Source organism: Natrix helvetica (genome assembly GCF_964273705.1).
Source record: "Natrix helvetica genome assembly, chromosome: 3".
Lineage (NCBI taxonomy): Eukaryota > Metazoa > Chordata > Lepidosauria > Squamata > Natricidae > Natrix > Natrix helvetica.
In genome coordinates this window covers 138,699,898-138,717,736 of record NC_138549.1, presented here as the reverse complement: position 1 = coordinate 138,717,736, position 17,839 = coordinate 138,699,898, and the positions used below count along the sequence as shown (strand labels likewise).

General features: G+C 40.8%; 1 protein-coding gene and 1 long non-coding RNA gene across 4 annotated transcripts in view; one reads left to right on the top strand and one right to left on the bottom strand.

Moving 5' to 3' along the window:
- Positions 1–2,261: 2,261 nt before the first annotated feature.
- Positions 2,262–17,839, bottom strand: part of LOC309389918 — a 55,960-nt gene continuing 40,382 nt past the window's right edge. Inside the window, exons 2-4 of the long non-coding RNA XR_014175029.1 lie at positions 14,374–14,445; positions 4,830–4,895; positions 2,262–3,882 (exon numbers count right to left, since the gene is read on the bottom strand). This is a non-coding gene — a long non-coding RNA (uncharacterized lncRNA). The remainder of the gene's footprint in view (positions 3,883–4,829; positions 4,896–14,373; positions 14,446–17,839) is intronic.
- SYT2 (synaptotagmin 2) overlaps positions 17,173–17,839 on the top strand; it is a 132,142-nt gene continuing 131,475 nt past the window's right edge. The window contains exon 1 of one of the 3 annotated variants that reach the window (XM_081948870.1): positions 17,173–17,285. The gene's annotated coding sequence lies outside the window, so the exon portion shown is untranslated. Of the gene's footprint in view, positions 17,416–17,839 lie in introns of all 3 variants that reach the window. The other 2 variants (XM_081948869.1, XM_081948873.1) reach the window with 2 other exon arrangements.

Genomic DNA, 17,839 nt, shown 5'->3' with positions numbered 1-17,839 from the left:
TCATACAAAAATGAATGACTCAAATAAGGCACCATGGAACAGTGCTTAGCTCAGCCATCATTAACCTGGTTCTGAAATTTTGGACTATATTTTTTCTGGTCTGTAATGACTGGCCATGTTGGCTGATTGAGATTTAGATATCTGGATTTAAACTTTTGTTTAGCAATGAGTCTATGGGCTAATCTTGAGCCAGACATTTCCTTGTTTCCATGTGTGGCTAAAGGTATGTTGAGATGATGAAACTGGAAACAATCTGAACTACTTGGGAAAATAATGTGGTCTAAAAATATATAATGTTCATGAATTATGTATATAGTCCTCAGTTCTCATTAAAGTCTAAATACATAGTGGGAGAGGATGGACAAAGCTCAAACGTACTCTTGTATCCTGCAATGTATTTTGTGAATACTTATATGAACCACATAGTTCAATAGGATTTAGCAATTGATTTTTTTTCCAGGTTTCTGTTATCCTGGCCTATCAGCATATGAGAAGTCTTGCTAAATCAGATCAGAGGGCCTCTGAATCCATATATAACACAAAATCTTTGGAAGTAATCACTATCATCAGGGGAGAAGGAGCATGTGCCAAAAAAATTCAAGATGGTGGCTTCGATGCACAATTGAACCCCATCTCTTTTCAGATATAAAAGGGGCAGGGCTTCAGTTTTACAGGTACAGCGATTATCTTGATATTTTTAGACTCTTTCCTCTATCCCTGTGAATAACTATCTTCTAAGTCTGGGTATCCAAAATAGCCCAATATAATTTTCAGAAGAACAATTAGCTAATTGTCAATGAAAACATTTTTGATCTTTAATAACTATAAAAAGCAATATATAAACCTGTTTATGAGACTAGTAGAATAAAATAGATAGAATAGAATTCTTTATTGGCCAAGTGTGATTGGACACGCAAGGAATTTGTCTTGGTGCATATGCTCTCGGTGTACATAAAAGAAAAGATACATTTGTCAAGAATCATAAGGTACAACACTTAATGATAGACATAGGGTACAAATAAGCAATCAAATCATATTAGGAAGCAATCAATATAAATTGTAAGGATACAAGCAACAAAGTTACGGTCATACAATCATATGTGGGAGGAGATGGGTGATAGCAACAACGAGAAGATTAATAGTAATGCAGCCTTAGTGAATAGTTTGACAATGTTGAGGGAATTAAATGTTTAGCAGAGTGATGGCATTCGGAAAAAACTGTTCTTGCATCTAGTTGTTTTGGTGCGCAGTGCTCTATAGCATCGTTTTGAGGGTAGGAGTTGAAATAGTTTATGTCCAGGATGCGAGGGATTGTAAATATTTTCACAGCCCTCTTTTTGACTCAGTCCTCCCTCAATGGAAGGCAGGTTGGTAGTAAAATTTTTTTGCAATTCTAATTATCCTCTGAAGTCCGTTTTATTGGGTTGCAGAACCAAACCAGACAGTTATAGAGGTGCAGATGACAGACTCAAAAATTCCTCTATAGAACAGAATCAGCAGCTCTTTGGGTAGTTTTAACTGTTCAGTTGTGTCCAGCTCATGGTGACTTTATGGGCAAGGTCTCTCCAAGCGCCCCTTTCAAGCACAGCTTCTTTCAGTTGTTGGGTGTTTTTGTATCTATCAAGCCGGTGAGTTCTTTGCTCGTCCCTTCTTCTTCCTCCACTAACCTTTCCTAGCCACATTGACTTCTCCAAAGAATTTGCATGCATGACATGACAAATCAGACATAGTCTTGTGATTTTGGCACCTAATGATGTGACTGCTTTTACATGATTCAGCACTTTTCTGTTGGTTGCTCTGGCTGACCATAGTATACACAATAATTTACAGTATGCAAGTTCAAAAGCATCCATTTTTCTTCGATCAGCTGTTCTTAGCCTCCAACTCTCACAGCCATACATCATTACAGGGGGACTATTGCTCTAACTAGTCTGCCTTTTATATTTATATCAATATTTCAATTTTGAGTTAGATGCTATAAAAAGATATTAATCTAGATGATCCCAAAAGATCCCCAAAAGAACTGTAGTACAAAACTTCAGTTCAGACTGTAGTACAAAACAGTCATAATGGTATTCAGTAGTGGAACTGGGCTATATCAGTATTTTCAATGATGTGTTGTGTAACTTGTCTTGGCATGGTAAGGACGAACACAGATAAAAATAATGCTTGTAATCTTACAATAATAAAAGGGTCTATTACAGAGATGAACAATCAAGTCCATTCTACAAATGCAGAAAATCTATTTCTGTTTATCAGATGGCAGTGATCAATATCTTTGATTTTGATGCGGGGCTGGGATGTGTATGCACAATTCCCTAGCCAGTTAGTGACATTTACATAATGTACCTGATTGATAACTTGCATATATTAAGGGAAAATGGAGTGGCAATGATGCTAGATCTGAATCATCAACAAATTCTGGATTTCATTACGGAATGTTTTGCATATTGGTTTTAATTCTCATCTTAGCCTGAGCAATACCTGCTGTTCATTAACAAATATCTTACTGTACATGATTCACCCTAATGCATTGCCTGGCTCTGGAATGCTGAAATGAGGGAATCACTAAATGTTTTTAGGTTGAAGGTCATGGCCATTTCACTACAATAAGTAAGCAAATAGCTAGTTCATAGCAGTTAACGTGAAATTGCCATTTGTAACCTTGCATGGCAGTTCCAAAGCTTTCCTGACTTCTAATGAAATGACAATTTGTCTTTCATTTTCCTATTCCCACCACCACCACCACCAAATCCTTTGTATTTTACTTAAAGCTATAATCTATTTAATTGGGGCAGTCCCGTATTCTTCTTTTAGCACAATGCAAAGCTAGGGAAAGATCCAGCTTGTATTTGCTCAGAAAGGAATGTCAGGAGTTCATCGTTTTTTCTGAGCCAAAGATTTACCAAAAACTTGACTCTGAGTCATTGTGCCAAGAAATGGGGAATGTCCTGCTACAGTCAAAAAGGACGAGACATTTCAATGCTGGGGTGGGTAGGTGGGTGGGAGGAATAATACCTAGTCTGCAGCTTTGACCTTGAATGGAGCTTGGATAATACCTTGTTAAGTTTCTTTTATTTTATTTATAGGGGGCACTACAATCAAAAGACTATTTGCTTCATTTGAGCCATTTGAGTAACGCTGCAAGCTCCCTATGATATTGGCGGTATATGATCACTGACATTTTTATTAATATCATTAGTCTCCTCCTGGGAGAATTGACGTTTTCATCAATGCCAGAACCTCATTGTCTTACACGCAGAAACACAGACACAAACACACACACACAGAGTGTTGTGCAAATGTACCCTCCCATCTGCCTGCTTTTGCAGCTGACTTAGCAGGCTTTTCTATTGATCGGTTGGGCAGACTTCCTCTGCTTCCTTGCCTCCGTGCCTGATTCAGACTGCAAAGCTCAGCAAGCCTGGTTGCAGGCACTTGGAAAAGAGTTGGTTAGAGGGGATGGGCTAAAGGCAACCTCCAGGGTTGGATAATGGACTGCACCACAGAAGAGGAGGGGGAGGGGGAAGGACGAGGGAGCCCCTTCCCAATTAATGCAGAAGCTTTATTCTATTGAGAAACCTCTCAGCCAATGAGATTAGAGCTCTGCAGAATACAGTGAGGTATGGGAGCCCTGGAGGGGCGGGTGGAAAAAGCAACTGCAGCATTTTTGAGAGACTGCCCTGTCGGCTTGAAGTCTTCAGCCCTATCGGACAGTGCACACATACAGGTGCATGGGTTGGCTCTCCACACCAGCAAGCAGTAAGTTTCACTTTCTTCCTTGTTCTTACCGGTGTTTCCCACAGATACTTTAGAACGAGTCAGAAATCAGCTTGCTCTTTTCCTTTGACTTCTGTTGTAATGCCAGAGGAGCAGGGAGGGCTTCGGGACAAAAGGGAAAGGTGGAGAGGAAAAAATAAGCTGACAAAATGAACTGCTTTGATTTGCATTTAATCCTCTGCAGTTGCTGGGGAAGCGGGAATAGATTCCTGGGTCACACTGACCTGAATGGAGATTTCACATTAAGATCCGGCAAAGGAGTTGAGAATTCGCTGTCCATGGTGCTGATTAAATTATCAGCCAAGTCTAATATACTAAGAGTGCTGAACGAACAGCTTGTTTCTCTCTGTATATGTATATGTGCTTGCATGAGTGGGTGTTGGAAGAACAGTGGAAGGGACAGTTCTCTTGTATTCAGAAGAGCCTGTAAAATACTGACCAGTGAGTTACTTCATGTGAGTGCAGAGTAGGAGAAACTGATGTAATAGAATGTGAGCATCAAAGGGATTTTTTAAAAAAAGAAAAACACACTATTATGGATTTTTCTAGAGGGAAAATCTTAAGCACTACTTTGGTGTACACTGATGATGTGGCAGAATTTACCATATCCTCACACATTACCCAATCCAATTGCCAGTTATAATTTTGATACAGGGTTAAGAAAGTAAAGAATAAAAAATAAATGGGAACATTTTATAAATATGCAGATCTCTACAAAGTCACTGTTCTGCATATAACCTGTTTCAGGATCAAGAAAACATTGCAGATGCTGCTTTTAGGCAGGCAGTAAATCTCTGTTCACCTGATCTTTATCTCTCCAGTATACTCAGATAGTGCATTAAATGTCTAGCTAGTTTCTCTGGCAAGAGTACTCTGATAACTTTCCTGATGTAAGAGCTGTATGTTGCAGAAACTCAAAATCTAAATTTTCATTTCAATGCATGTGAGATTTAAGAAACAATTACATCAACATTGCAATGTTTATCGGAATAATGTAATTTTGCATTTCCTATTTAAGCCTGCCCACAGTCCTGGAGACAGAAACTCACTGTCATTGCTGAGAAGGTATGCTGAGTCAGCCCTTTGATCACTGCTTAACAGGGTACGCTTGTTATCTAAAAGGAAGAACAGGCTGTGTTAGGCATAGAACAATCCACTGCACCAAAAGCCAGAAGTATTTGTATTCAAATATGTCTAAATAAGTGGCTTATAAGGAGAAAGTGTCAGAAAAAGGTAGGAGAGAACCGGTGATAAAAGAAATTTAAAAAAAAACTGGAAAAATATCCTAAAACAACTTTTCTATCTAGAACGTATTTGGTATAAGCATCTTCATAATAGCTTTCGGTCTTCTCCTGGACAGTTTCAACTCAGGGTTGCAGAGATAAGGACAAATTATGAGAATTTCTCTGTGTAATTCTGTAGAGAGGTCCAGAATTGGAAAAACAACCAGGAGAAAGATCAATGTGAAATGATCAGCATGGCTCTCCATGATTACGATTAGTTCAAAAATGTATGCAGTCTTAATGAAATAGCTGCTAATAAACATCAATGCACCACTGGAGTCATAGGAGGCTTTATTTTAGTCTTTTTTTAAAAAATAAAAGACTATCCCAGTTCCTTGGTAAGGACTCAATAGGTGGGTAAAAATGCCAAATCCAATCTAAACATCTGGCTGACTGTGCAACCAACTAAAATAACAATAATGATACACCACTATCATTTTCAACATATAAAACTGCTACATTGCCATGGATAACAGTACCTCATGTTCAAGGGCAGGAAAGTGCCCTAGGCTCTTCTGCATCCTGGATTTACTTCTCAGGGGATGCAAGTTGAATTAATAAAAGTTAACTTTGACTTTTTTATTATTCCATGGATAGCAAGCAAACATTACTTCCTAGTATGAGTGGCTCATCTTGAGGAAGGAAGGAAAAATGGCTAGTATTGTTATTCAGTCATCAATAACATGGAAGAAAACTAGGCTGCCCAGGAGAGTATATACTGGGAAACATGCTACTAGTTTCTGCTTTAGCAAACAACTTTTGGTTAGATGGTTACTAAGTACTCTAAAGTGCATGGTGATTATATACCAATAGACAGAATAATGTGAATTAATCCTGGGGGAATGTGAAAAAGTCTTCCTTTCCTTGGAGGTCATAATGCTGCAGTGTACTGTATGTACTTGAATAAGCCTGTGTATCTATGCTACAAATAGCAGCAATAGAGAATCAATATAAGCTTATCTCAAAAAATGCTCAACTCTACTGATTTATATCTGTCAAGTGACCAATTCAGTTCCAGAACTAGGAAGATCATTCTAGTGATTAAAGAGTTTTGAGATTCTGCTTACAATCTGTGTTATGTTTCTCATATGAACAAAAAACATCCTAGTATATAGTGGGGACCACTCACTTAACCAAAGGAAAGGTAGACTTCAAGCTTGTAGATTCTGCTTTTCCTTTTTTATTAGAAACCTTAGATTCTCCAGAGGGAGCCCGATGAAGAAGACAGTCACTTAGGATTAAAGATTTCTGATCTCAGGAATATACGTTGAGCATAGCACAGAATGTAGTTCACCGTTCATCCTACAGGTTCCATTTCTATATCCTACATGTTCTTTTTAATTTCAGCACTGTAATTTAAGGTGGAAGTTGAATAATCTCTGCCATCATTAATCACTAATCAGTTGTTCCAGTAATCTACCAACCTCATTGTCTAATTTCCAATTTAGTTCAATTTGACACCATTATTTAGTTTGACATTATAAAAATGGCCATTATTTCAGTTTATATTGTACAATCTGTAGATGATGGAGATGACCAGCTTTCATTGAGTTTCATCCATGTATGAAAGAACAGCATACTGTGAAGTAGTTGCTTCTGCATCTTCCAAAACAAGGTAAGGAAGGAAAGTTCAGTCTGTTGCTCTATATTATAAAGTCATATGGCCAAACATTTCTCATTGTTCACATAATTATAGTTTACTCAAATAGCCAAATTTACTGGGTTGATACAATACATGTTCCTGTATATTGTGGGCTAGATTCAGACAAAATGTTAGGCTAAATTGTGTTTGATTAATTTGGGATTCAGTAGCATTAGCATTATTGAAAGTGAAATTTGATTTTGATTTTGAATTAGAGTTCAACTGTAAATAATTACCAGCTTATAATTGTATATAATTGTAAATAATCATGCAGAAGAAAAGTTGTCTGATAGGTCTCTTTCTTAACATGTAAGATTGGTAGGTCTATTCGATCTGGACTGTAAAAAATCCTAACAACCATTGAATGTTAGCAAGAAGATATAAGAAGTTCTAACATTTGTTGACATCTAGTGGTCTATTTTTTTAAATAAAAAATTGATAGCTCTAACTATTGGGACACAAATATTAATAATACTGCATTTTTGGGAAGTTGTTGAGGTAATAGTGATGGATCAACTTTGCAAAATCTTAGAAAAAGCAAATTAACTGGATCCTGTTCAATCAGAGTTCAGGGCCCAGGTTTTGGATGGAGACAACACTGGTTGCCCTCTTAGATTATTTTATGGAGTCCTGGATAGAAGTAATGATCCCTTCTTGTCACTGAGAAGTGACTTTTGATACATCAATTGATATTGGACCAGTCTTCAGAGGTCGGGAATAGGTGGCATTGTTCTGCAATGATTCTGCCCCTTCTTCATTGGATGGCAGCTGAAAGGGTCTGGATGGGAGAGAATAGATTGGACCCTAGCAAGGCTGAGTTGCAGGGAATACATTGGGATTTTCAGACACTATCAGTCATTCCTTGAGGACTCTGTAGGAGAGATTCCTGACTTGAGAGCCTTCTTGACTCATGGTTCCTGCTGAAAAAAGTGGAAGTTGTGGCTACAGAAACCTATGCCCAGCTTTAGCTGGGGTACAAGTTGCAATCCTACCAGGGGCAGGAGTATTTCATATAATTATCACCACCTGGCTAATTATCTTAATACACTGTAGTTGAGGATGACCTTAAAAAGTACTTGAAACTACAACTGATTCAAAATTTGTTGAGGTGATAGTGATGGATCAACTTTGCAAAATCTTAGAGAAAGCAAATTATCTGGATCCTGTTCAATCAGAGTTCAGGGCCCAGGTTTTGGATGGAGACAACACTGGTTGCCCTCTTAGATTATCTTATGGAGTCCTGGATAGAAGTAATGATCCCTTCTTGTCACTGAGAAGTGACTTTTGATACATCAACTGATATTGGGAGCACATAATACCAGTTCTGCATCTCCTATTGTATGCACATTGTATGGTTTCTGGATAAAATTTAATCTGTTGGTTTTAACTTTAATGACTTTAATGGCTTGTTCTTGTAAATCTGCAGAACCATCTACTCCAACCAATACCAGCCTGACCAATTAGATCAAACTGTTACTGATTCCCACATTCCCACAGGGCTGTCCTATTGGGTTAAGTGGGGAAGCTAGTCCCTTTCTTGTGGCTATTTTGGAAGCAGTTTCTCAAAGGAGTCTTTTCTTGAGTTTATTAGGCTATCTTCATTTCCTTTTTTATTTGTAATTTTCTCTTTCAGTGGTGTGTGGAAGTGGAGTTTTACTGTTTGTATAATTGTTATACTGTGATGTTTTATTTGGTTTTATATTTTACATAAGCTGTCAAAAGGCTCTGGGCTTTAAATGGACTGAAAAGCAAGCAAACAAACAAACCTTTCTGTAAATCCTGCTGAAAATGATAAAAGCCTTGTTGCTTTTTAGGAGATAAGCAAAAGGGAAGAAGAGGTGGTACAAAACTTAGATGGCACCATAGCATTTTATGATGGCAAAGGGGAAAGGGCTAATTTAGCAATACTGACTGAAGAGTTTAGATTTTTTTAAAAATATCGTAAACAAAACTAATTTTACAAATGTAATGATAAATGCAATGGATGTTTAAAAAGAATAAACAAGTGCAGGTTAGAAATATCCCTTTGTCCCCAAATTAATGGTATATAGTGAAGACGCCAAAGCATCAAGTATACATGGACACTATTAGAGTCACTTGCAGATTGTGGTCATTCTGTGGTCCATCGACTTGTTCTATATAAGATTTTCCCAAGAGTCATAGTGTATTCATGGACAAGTTGAAATTGGAATCTGGATTTCAACGTAGCAGTTTTTTAGCCATGACATTAGGCATAGTTGTAAAACAGTATTAGGTTATTAATCCTAATAACTGTGTTATCACCGTGTTTAGCCACCAGGTCTCAGATGCAGTGCTATTTTTTCTTCTTCATAGTTTCATACCTGTAATGGGATTTTGATAACTTTAATCATCCTAACGTGTTGGCTAAACTAAACTTGGAACAATTACTAATTCAGTAATCAAATCTTGGAAGATTATTTTGACTGTGCACAGTTTGACTTTCCTGTGCATCAACACGCAAAACTTCAGCTCCAGAAGATTTTGTTTCTTGTAAATGGCTTTGCATGCCAAAGTGCAGCTGGCCTGAATCCAGTGGATCTGCAAGCCAACTTTGCAAATCTTTAATCCATTCAACCATGAATCAGCAATTTAAAAAGGAAGAAAACAAACACCATGGTGTCTGATAATGATGCCTCATCTTAGGAGAACTAAGGGGGAAGATAGAGCTTAATTTTCCAAATGGAACTGATTTTATGTAGGATTCTTTTAATAATAATAATAATAATAAATTTGAATTTATTAGCCGCTCCCTTTCCAGACAGGACTCGGGGCGGCGTACAGTAGAGCATAAAAAACATAAAACATATGTACAGACACATAAACATACACATATACAAAGACATACATGCACGGAGGAGGTAACAAATTACATCACATTTAAACAATTAAAAATCACCATTAAAATATCCCATTTACAATAACACAATTTAAAAATTTAAAAATTTAAAACAACTGTCAGGAGGAATAAGGAAAAAAATTACGGTTGAGCCAGGCCAGATAATTGAAAGAGGTGGGTCTTCAGCTGTACACGGAAGGAGCGGAGATCGGAAATAATCCTGATGTCACAGGGGAGGTCATTCCACAGGGCTGGGCCCATCACAGAGAAGGCTCTGCTCCTGGGTGTCGCCCCCCGACACTGTTTAGCGGACGGCACCCGAAGAAGTCCCTCTCTGTGTGAGCGGATTGGTCATAGGGATGTATGGGGCAGGATGCGATCCTGCATGTAACTAGGTCCTGTGCCATGAAGCGCTTTAAAGATCATAATCAAAACCTTGAAACGCACTAGGTAGACCACAGGAAGCCAGTGCAGCTCGCGCAGGAGAGGTGTTACAGGGGAGTATCTAGTCCTCCCCATAATCACCCGCGCGGCCGCGTTCTGGACCAACTGCAGTCTCCGAGTGCATCTCAAGGGAAGCCCCATGTAGAGAGCATTGCAGTAGTCCAGGCGAGACGTCACTAGCGCATGGGTGACTGTGCGTAGGGCATCCCGGTCCAATAAGGGGCGCAATTGGCGCATCAGGCGAACCTGATGGAATGCCCCCCTTGCCACGGCTGTTACATGGTCATCCATGGACAGCCGGGCATCCAGGAGGATGCCCAAATTGCGCACCTGTTCCATGGGGGCCAGTTGCACGCCCCCAATGGCCAGAGATGGAAGCCACTGGTTGAACCGGGAGGCCGGAAGCCACAGCCACTCCGTCTTGGAAGGGTTGAGTTTTAGTCGTTTGCCATCCATCCAGACCCGTACGGCCTCCAAACACCGGGACATCATTTCAACGGCGTCATTGGGGTGGTTTGGGGTGGAAATGTATAGCTGAGTATCATCAGCATACAGATGATATCCCACCCCAAAACCACGGATGATCTCGCCCAGCGGTTTCATGTATGTGTTGAACAGGAGAGGTGAGAGCACCGACCCCTGTGGCACCCCACATGTGAGGGGGCTCCGGGTCGATCTCTGCTCCCCTGCCAACACACGTTGCGTCCGGCCAGAGAGGTAGGAGCCAAACCACCGTAAAACGGTGCCCCTGACTCCCAGCCCCTCTAGCCGGTGCAACAGGATACCATGGTCGATGGTATCGAACGCCGCCGAGAGATCTAATAGGACCAGGATAGAGGAACAACCCCTATCTCTGGCCCTCCAGAGATCATCAACCAACGCGACCAAGGCCGTCTCCGTGCTGTGCCCGGGTTGGAAGCCGGACTGGCGCAGTTCTAGATAATCATTCTCCTCCAGGTGACGTGGAAACTGTTGTGCCACCACACTCTCTACAACCTTCGCTAAAAAAGGAAGGTTGGAGACTGGACGATAATTGACTAGATCCGTTGGGTCCAGGGAAGGCTTCTTGGGCAGGGGCCTCACAACCGCCTCTTTCAAGGCGGCCGGCAGAAACCCCTCACCCAACGAAGCGTTCACTAGGCCCAGGAGCCAGTCGCGCGTAACCTCCCAGGATGCCAGTACAAGCCAGGAGGGACACGGGTCCAATAAACATGTGGTGGGTCGCAGACGTCCACGCAACCTGTCCAAATCCTCGATGGCAACCGAGTCAAACTCCTCCCAAAGCGGTCCCTCAAGACTCGCCACGGGCGTCTCAACTGGACCACTGAAAGGGGCCCATCCCATCCGGATTTGAGCGACTTTGTCCTGTAGATATTTCCCAAACTCCTCTGCTCTGCCCTGTAAAGGGGCTTCCCGCGGTCTCTCAAACAAGAGGGAGCGAGTCACCCGAAACAGGGCGGCAGGGCGGTTATCTGCGGACGCAATAAGAGCGGCGCAATATTGACGTTTGGCCGCTCTTAATGCCACAAGGTACGTCCTCAAATAGGCTCGTGCCTGTGCTCGGTCAAATTCGGAACGGGAGGATCTCCAACGACTCTCTAGGCGTCTCTTGTGGCGTTTCATCACCCCTAGCTCCTCGGTAAACCAAGGGGCCAGGGTGGTTCGTCGCCGCAGGAGAGGCCGCAAAGGCGCCACCCGGTCTAGGGCCCCGGTAGTCGCACTATTCCATGCGTCTACCAGGTCCTCCACTCGGTGGCGGGTCAGGTCCACAGGAGGTGGCCCAAGCTCCGTCTGGAACCTATCTGGTTCCATCAGGCGCTTGGGGCGGAACCATCTAATACCTTCCGGTTCCGCCTCCCCGCAGCGGGGGGTAGCACCGGGGAAGTCAAGCCGGAGAAGTGAGAGATCTGACCATGACAGGGGAATAATAGTTGGATCCCCTATTCCCAGATCACTCGTCCACTGGCCAGAGACAAAGACAAGGTCCAGCGTGTGGCCTCCCTCGTGAGTAGGGCCCTGAATTAATTGGGTCAGGTCCATGGCTGTCATGGAAGCCATGAACTCCCGAACCCCCTCAGACGCTTCTCCCATCGACGGCAGATTAAAATCCCCCATCACTAAGAGTTTGGGGGTTTCAACCGCCACCGATGAGATCAGCTCGAGGAGTTCAGGCAGGGCCGCTGATGTATAGCGAGGAGCCAGGTATACTATCAGCAGGCCCAACTGCCTCCCTGGGCCCCATCTCACGACAAGGGACTCACACCCGGATGTCTGTGGCACAGTGAACTCTCTCGGCTCCAAGTCTTCCCGGATAATCACTGCTACCCCTCCGCCCCTTCCCTGGGCCCGAGGCTGGTGAAATGCTCGATAACCTGGCGGGCACATTTCCACGAGGGGTAAGCCTCCCTCGTGGCCCAACCAGGTCTCGGTTATTCCTGCGAGGTCCGGCTCCCCCTCCAAAATTAGATCGTGGATGAGGGGGGCCTTATTGACAACGGACCTCGCGTTGCATAACAGCAGTCTCAGGCCTTGGGTCTGTAGATCCTGACCACCTAGTATGCAGGGGTTGGTACAAACGACTGGGTATGACCAAAAACCCCGGTCTCCCAACCGACTACGCGCTCTTGATCTGTCCTCGCACCTGCCCCTCCCCACGACCGTTGGTATCAAAGAGCCCTGCACAGGAATGCTATCTTCCCTCTCCTCCCCCACTCCGCTCCCTCCTCCTTCGACCACACCTAGGTGCCTGGCTCTCCCATCCCTCCTGACCTGTTTCCCCCCCCCCCATCCCTGGAACCCCTTTCAGTTTCATAATGTCATAAATTATATATAATAGAGTACGATATTCCAGAAGAGTATTTTCCTAACTTGTGCAATTCCCATTATCCCCAATTAATCTCCTTTTTATGGAATTAATTTCAATCTAACATTTCATTAACTACTATCTGGAGAAAACAAAGCAAAACAGAAAAGTTCCAGAAAAAGATATAAAAATGAAAGCAATGTGCTGACAACCTTTTTAACTGTGACCTTATTTTCATGACCTTATTTTTAAATGGGACAAAGAACATGATAACCAGTGTACAAGCAACAAATTCATGCTTTTAAACATTATACACACATATACAGTAAATGGATTTCCAAGAATCTTTTGTTTCAAGGATAATTCAATGTAATTTAAATATTGGGGGACATCTGCATTCCTTTTAAGAATGTGAATTATTGTCAATATCTCATACTTGAAAATAGGAGATTTCAAATATTGGAGGAATGGTGATTGATCTTTATTTCTTTCAAGCATGTGAATTATTGTCATATCTGAAAATGGAGAAATTTGATTGAAAATAGCTATTAATTAAAACTAAGAAATCAAGCTAGTATAAGAAATGTTCATCACGTTATTTGAAGTGTGGGAAAGACGCTATGGCTTGAGAGGTGTGAAGACTTAATCTTGCCCCTAGTTTACCTTTCCTTTGAGATAATTTACCATTTCATGCACATTTTTGGAAATAAGAACCCAAAGGAAACTTTAATAATCTTTATTCATAGTCTAACCACATAGTGTCATAGTTTTCATAGTTACTCTGAAAATATTCATAATAACACAGACACAGATGAAAATCAATAAAAACTTAGCTGCCCAAGCAAATAAAAAAATGTGGCTCTGACTAAGGTGGGTGGAAGGAAGTGGAGACATTACCTGTTTCCCAATTTAAAGTACCCTTGCAATGTGCAAACACCAGCCTTTTCCTATAATGGATGCTGTAGGACAAATCTGCTACGAATATTCTCCATTCACATACGCTGTTTGATTTCCACTGGCACTAAATGTGCTTGATCTCATCTGCTCAGTGAAAGCTAGGGAGAAATCATTGTAAGATGATGGCTTCTTGCAATAACAGTTTGGGAGTGTGTGGAAAGCAATATTGTGATTTAGTCAAGCAATGAGCGTGCACACACATGCACACACAGCTGTTAGAATTGTGAGGTAAGCCACAAGGATTAGTGGGAGCTCAAGTTGTGTGCTACTCTAGAATAACCATAGAATACAAAGATGATCTGGTGGATAAGAAAAAGGATTTCCCCTCTATTGCAATTTTAAAATTAATCATTTTCTTATTACATTTAAGTACCAAAGTAAAATCAAAATGAACAGTGCCAACTATTCTGTAAGATAGTGAAGGGCAACATTTGAGTTGTTGGAAAAATGCTTAAGGGGTTGTGAGGAATAACACCCACAATTTGTAGGGTCAAGGGTGCAAAGTAGGCAGGTTGGATCACACATTTGATTAGGGTTAGAAATGCCATAATTCCATGCACTTTCTTATTTGGGGAAGAGGGATCTTTGGTTTTTCAGTCATACTTACATTACATTACAATTGTTTCCTGCATCAAGATGGTTGGAAAATCAACATTCAGAGGGACAACTGGAGTGATCTCTGTGGATTACAAAAAAGGGGATTAATAGCAAGATAAAATAACAGAAATCTAAAAGCCTGTCAAAATTCATCTCTGACCCATCTAAGATTAAACAAAATAAAAGTTTTCCTGCCTGCCTGCCTGCCTGTCTTCAGTCTGTTTTAAATTCCTTTCCACTTGAACCTCTTGATTCAGGAGTGTCCACAGGGTGCATTCAAAACAGTCAAGATCATGGCTATGACAGTACAACTGAAGTTCTGCCCATTTTATGTGCATTGTACATTGTTTACTATACTCTGTGGTACTTCTCTCTTGATTACAAAAATTGCAGACCTCCTGAGAAAAGAATGCTTCCTGTTGGCCATCTGATTAGCATGCTGACTCTGCTTGAAGAAAAAACTGGTCATTGATTTTCTGCTCCCATTAATGGGAGAAAAGCAAGTAACCAGATCCCTACCAGCTAGCTGACTAATTTCTGATCATCCGTTTTCTTGTTTCTCGTGTTTAAAATGTAGCAGGAAGCTAGTAAGGGGAGTGGGGAGGAATTCATCTCCCCTGACTAATTTCTGATCATCCGTTTTCTTGTTTCCCATGTTTAAAATGTAGCAGGAAGCTAGTAAGGGGAGTGGGGAGGATGAAGTGAGAGAGGTTAGTGAGAGAATTGTGTAAGAGACTGCAGGTGTGCAAGTGTGTATGTTTGTGTATATGTTACAGAAAGAGAGAAACAGACAGACAGACAGATGAGCATAAGTGTTTGCTGTGAATTAATTCATACAACCCTCTGTTCCAACTTAGCAACTTGCATGGCACTTTAAAAGGAAAAGCTATCACTCCATTTCCTCTGCCCTGAGATGGTGGTATTCGGTGTGCTTTGGATGTTTGGCAACAGAGTTTAAGTGGATCTTAAAACCTGGCTGGGTTTGCTCATGGCAGGGAAATAGCTTTGTTGAATTCTGTGTTGCTTGAACTTTCTTTCCTCTCCTTTGTGTGCTCATGCAACAGAAGGTGTGAGTAGCAGAAGGAAGCTCATATATCTGCCCAGTGGGATGCTTGGCAATGCTGGATTTATTTTGGGAGGGCATGACTCTAATGCTAATAAAATGGAGCACAAAAGGCCATGCTCTGGAGATATATTCCCATAGCCACGAATTTATGCATTCTCCCATTACACAATAACTTTGGGAATCATCACCAACATAGCCCCTGACAGAGTTTCTAGAGACACTTTGCACACCATATTTGTATTATCAGCTTGTCTACCTTCATTCACATGGATTGAGAACATACAGGACAAAATTGTTTACCAATTTCAGTACAATGTTACTATAAACTATCGGAAATAAGGACAATTAGGATTGTAAACTACAAGCTTCTGGCATGTGATAACAGGGGATTTGATATTCTCAACAGATTTGATATTTTTTTGTGTATTTCACTTGGTGTCAAATTTGATTTCTTGAAGTACACTCAGATTTGCCTTCAACCACCTTTTAAATCTTTTATGTGAGAACAGCCTTTTATGTTAGCTAGATTCAAAAGTATATATTCAGTAATGTAACATGGAGAAATTTCTTCTGTTTTTCCTGGTCTGAGTTTTAGCTCTCTATTTTCAATAGGATTACTAATATGCAAAGCATATTGTTCAAAGATTTACTTGAAGGATATTAAAGAAAACACTAAAATTTTATTTTAAGTGGCATGCATCTTATAAAAAAATGAAAACACAGAAATTTTCTTGGGCAGAGAGTCTGCCATAAAGGCTTACGTCAGAAGCACTGAGACAGGATGAAAACTGTGCACTGGATACATTCACATAGACTTTATTATAGATATTATAGTTATTTATAGATAAATAAGCCTAGAAAGGGAAATGACACCTTGCTAAATCTCAAATTCCCATCTTTTGTGAAATATGGAAGAACATGCAATCATGTTTATGGAGTTTCTTCTTTATCTTACCCAGGCCACTGAGCGATGTCAAAGTCACCATGTTATGAAATTATGGATTGTGACTGATTTATAAATCCAACTGTCTTGTTATAAGTCATGTCCTCTTATACATGCTGTACTATGGGTCATATTTGTTTATTAACATTGAAAAATGCCAGATCTCTGTAGAAGAATTTGTTACTTTTTGCTTGCTTGGCTATCCAATAAAGTATTTTCTTATTAAGAGCACATTTGAACAATAAAATGCCCCCCCCCCATTTATAGGAAGTACAGCTGAATAAAAATAACTAGATTAGCCATATTTATATGTCTGGCATTCTTTTTTTTCTTTAAAGAAGTCTTAAGACAAAAAAGGACCATAGAGCTAGTTCAGGTCAGTGCACACTGGAAGTCTGTTAACATGTTGACATGAGAAAAAATATTATTTTATTCATAGAATTGCCAAATCAGCAATTCTGATTTGACAAAAAGAAAATCTACAGCCGTTGCAATCACATTAACTGGATTGCAATATCCCTTACAAAGGGAGGTGTTCACTTGGCCAGTAATAACGTAACCTAGAAGAGATTGATAGAACTAGGTTGATCTGGCGAGTTCCCTTCTGCTGCAGTGTATTTTCCTAGGATCTCCTTGTTTCCTTCATCACTGAGATCATAGTTGTTCTGACTTGCTTTTAGAAAGTGCCATTTTAGCAGGTCAAGTCATGGCTTAGGCTATGCTGATTGGCTCCTTGGCAGCAGTCATAAGAAAAACACCCTCTGAGCTTGTGAAGCAGCTCCATCTTCTGCAGCCTGTGAGGAAGGTGTGCTTTCTGAAGTTGGGGGAATGCCCTCTGAATTCTAACTTAAGTGTTGTCCCCAATTCGGGTCTGAGCCTGGTGCCAAAGCCAATGATGGATGCCAGACACAAGGTGCAGGTTTTCTTATTCCTTTTTATTGGAGTACTCCAAGGAAAAGGGTTCCTGGTCAAAAGGCCAAGAACCAAGAACAAAAGATTAAGAAAGCTTTATACATTTTCACTAAAGAAGAAGGCAGGACAAGGTGAGATAACAAGAAATATCATCTAATAAACATTTTAGTAATAATTCTACAATTTGTTCTATTGGTTTCTAGCTGTCCTTATTCCTAAACCTTGGCTAATGAGTGCCCCAGGAGTTACCTAAGAACACATTTCATTTACTGCAGGCCATTCCTAACTTTAAGCTGGGATCTGCAAGTTGTCTAACTACCATAATTGCTACAAACTTTACACATGCACATTTCCTGTTGATAAGCATTCTTTGTTCTTGCCAGACAGACCCCCAGAATTACAATCTTCCTGATTTACTTTCAAGTGTGTGCCATGACCTTGCTTTAGCAGCCAGCCCATCATAAGGGTGGAGGTGTGATTTCTCCCTTTAAACACGCCAGTTTCTTGCCGCAGGAGGGGAGCAAATGTGCATAGGTCTTTTAGATCACATGCTGG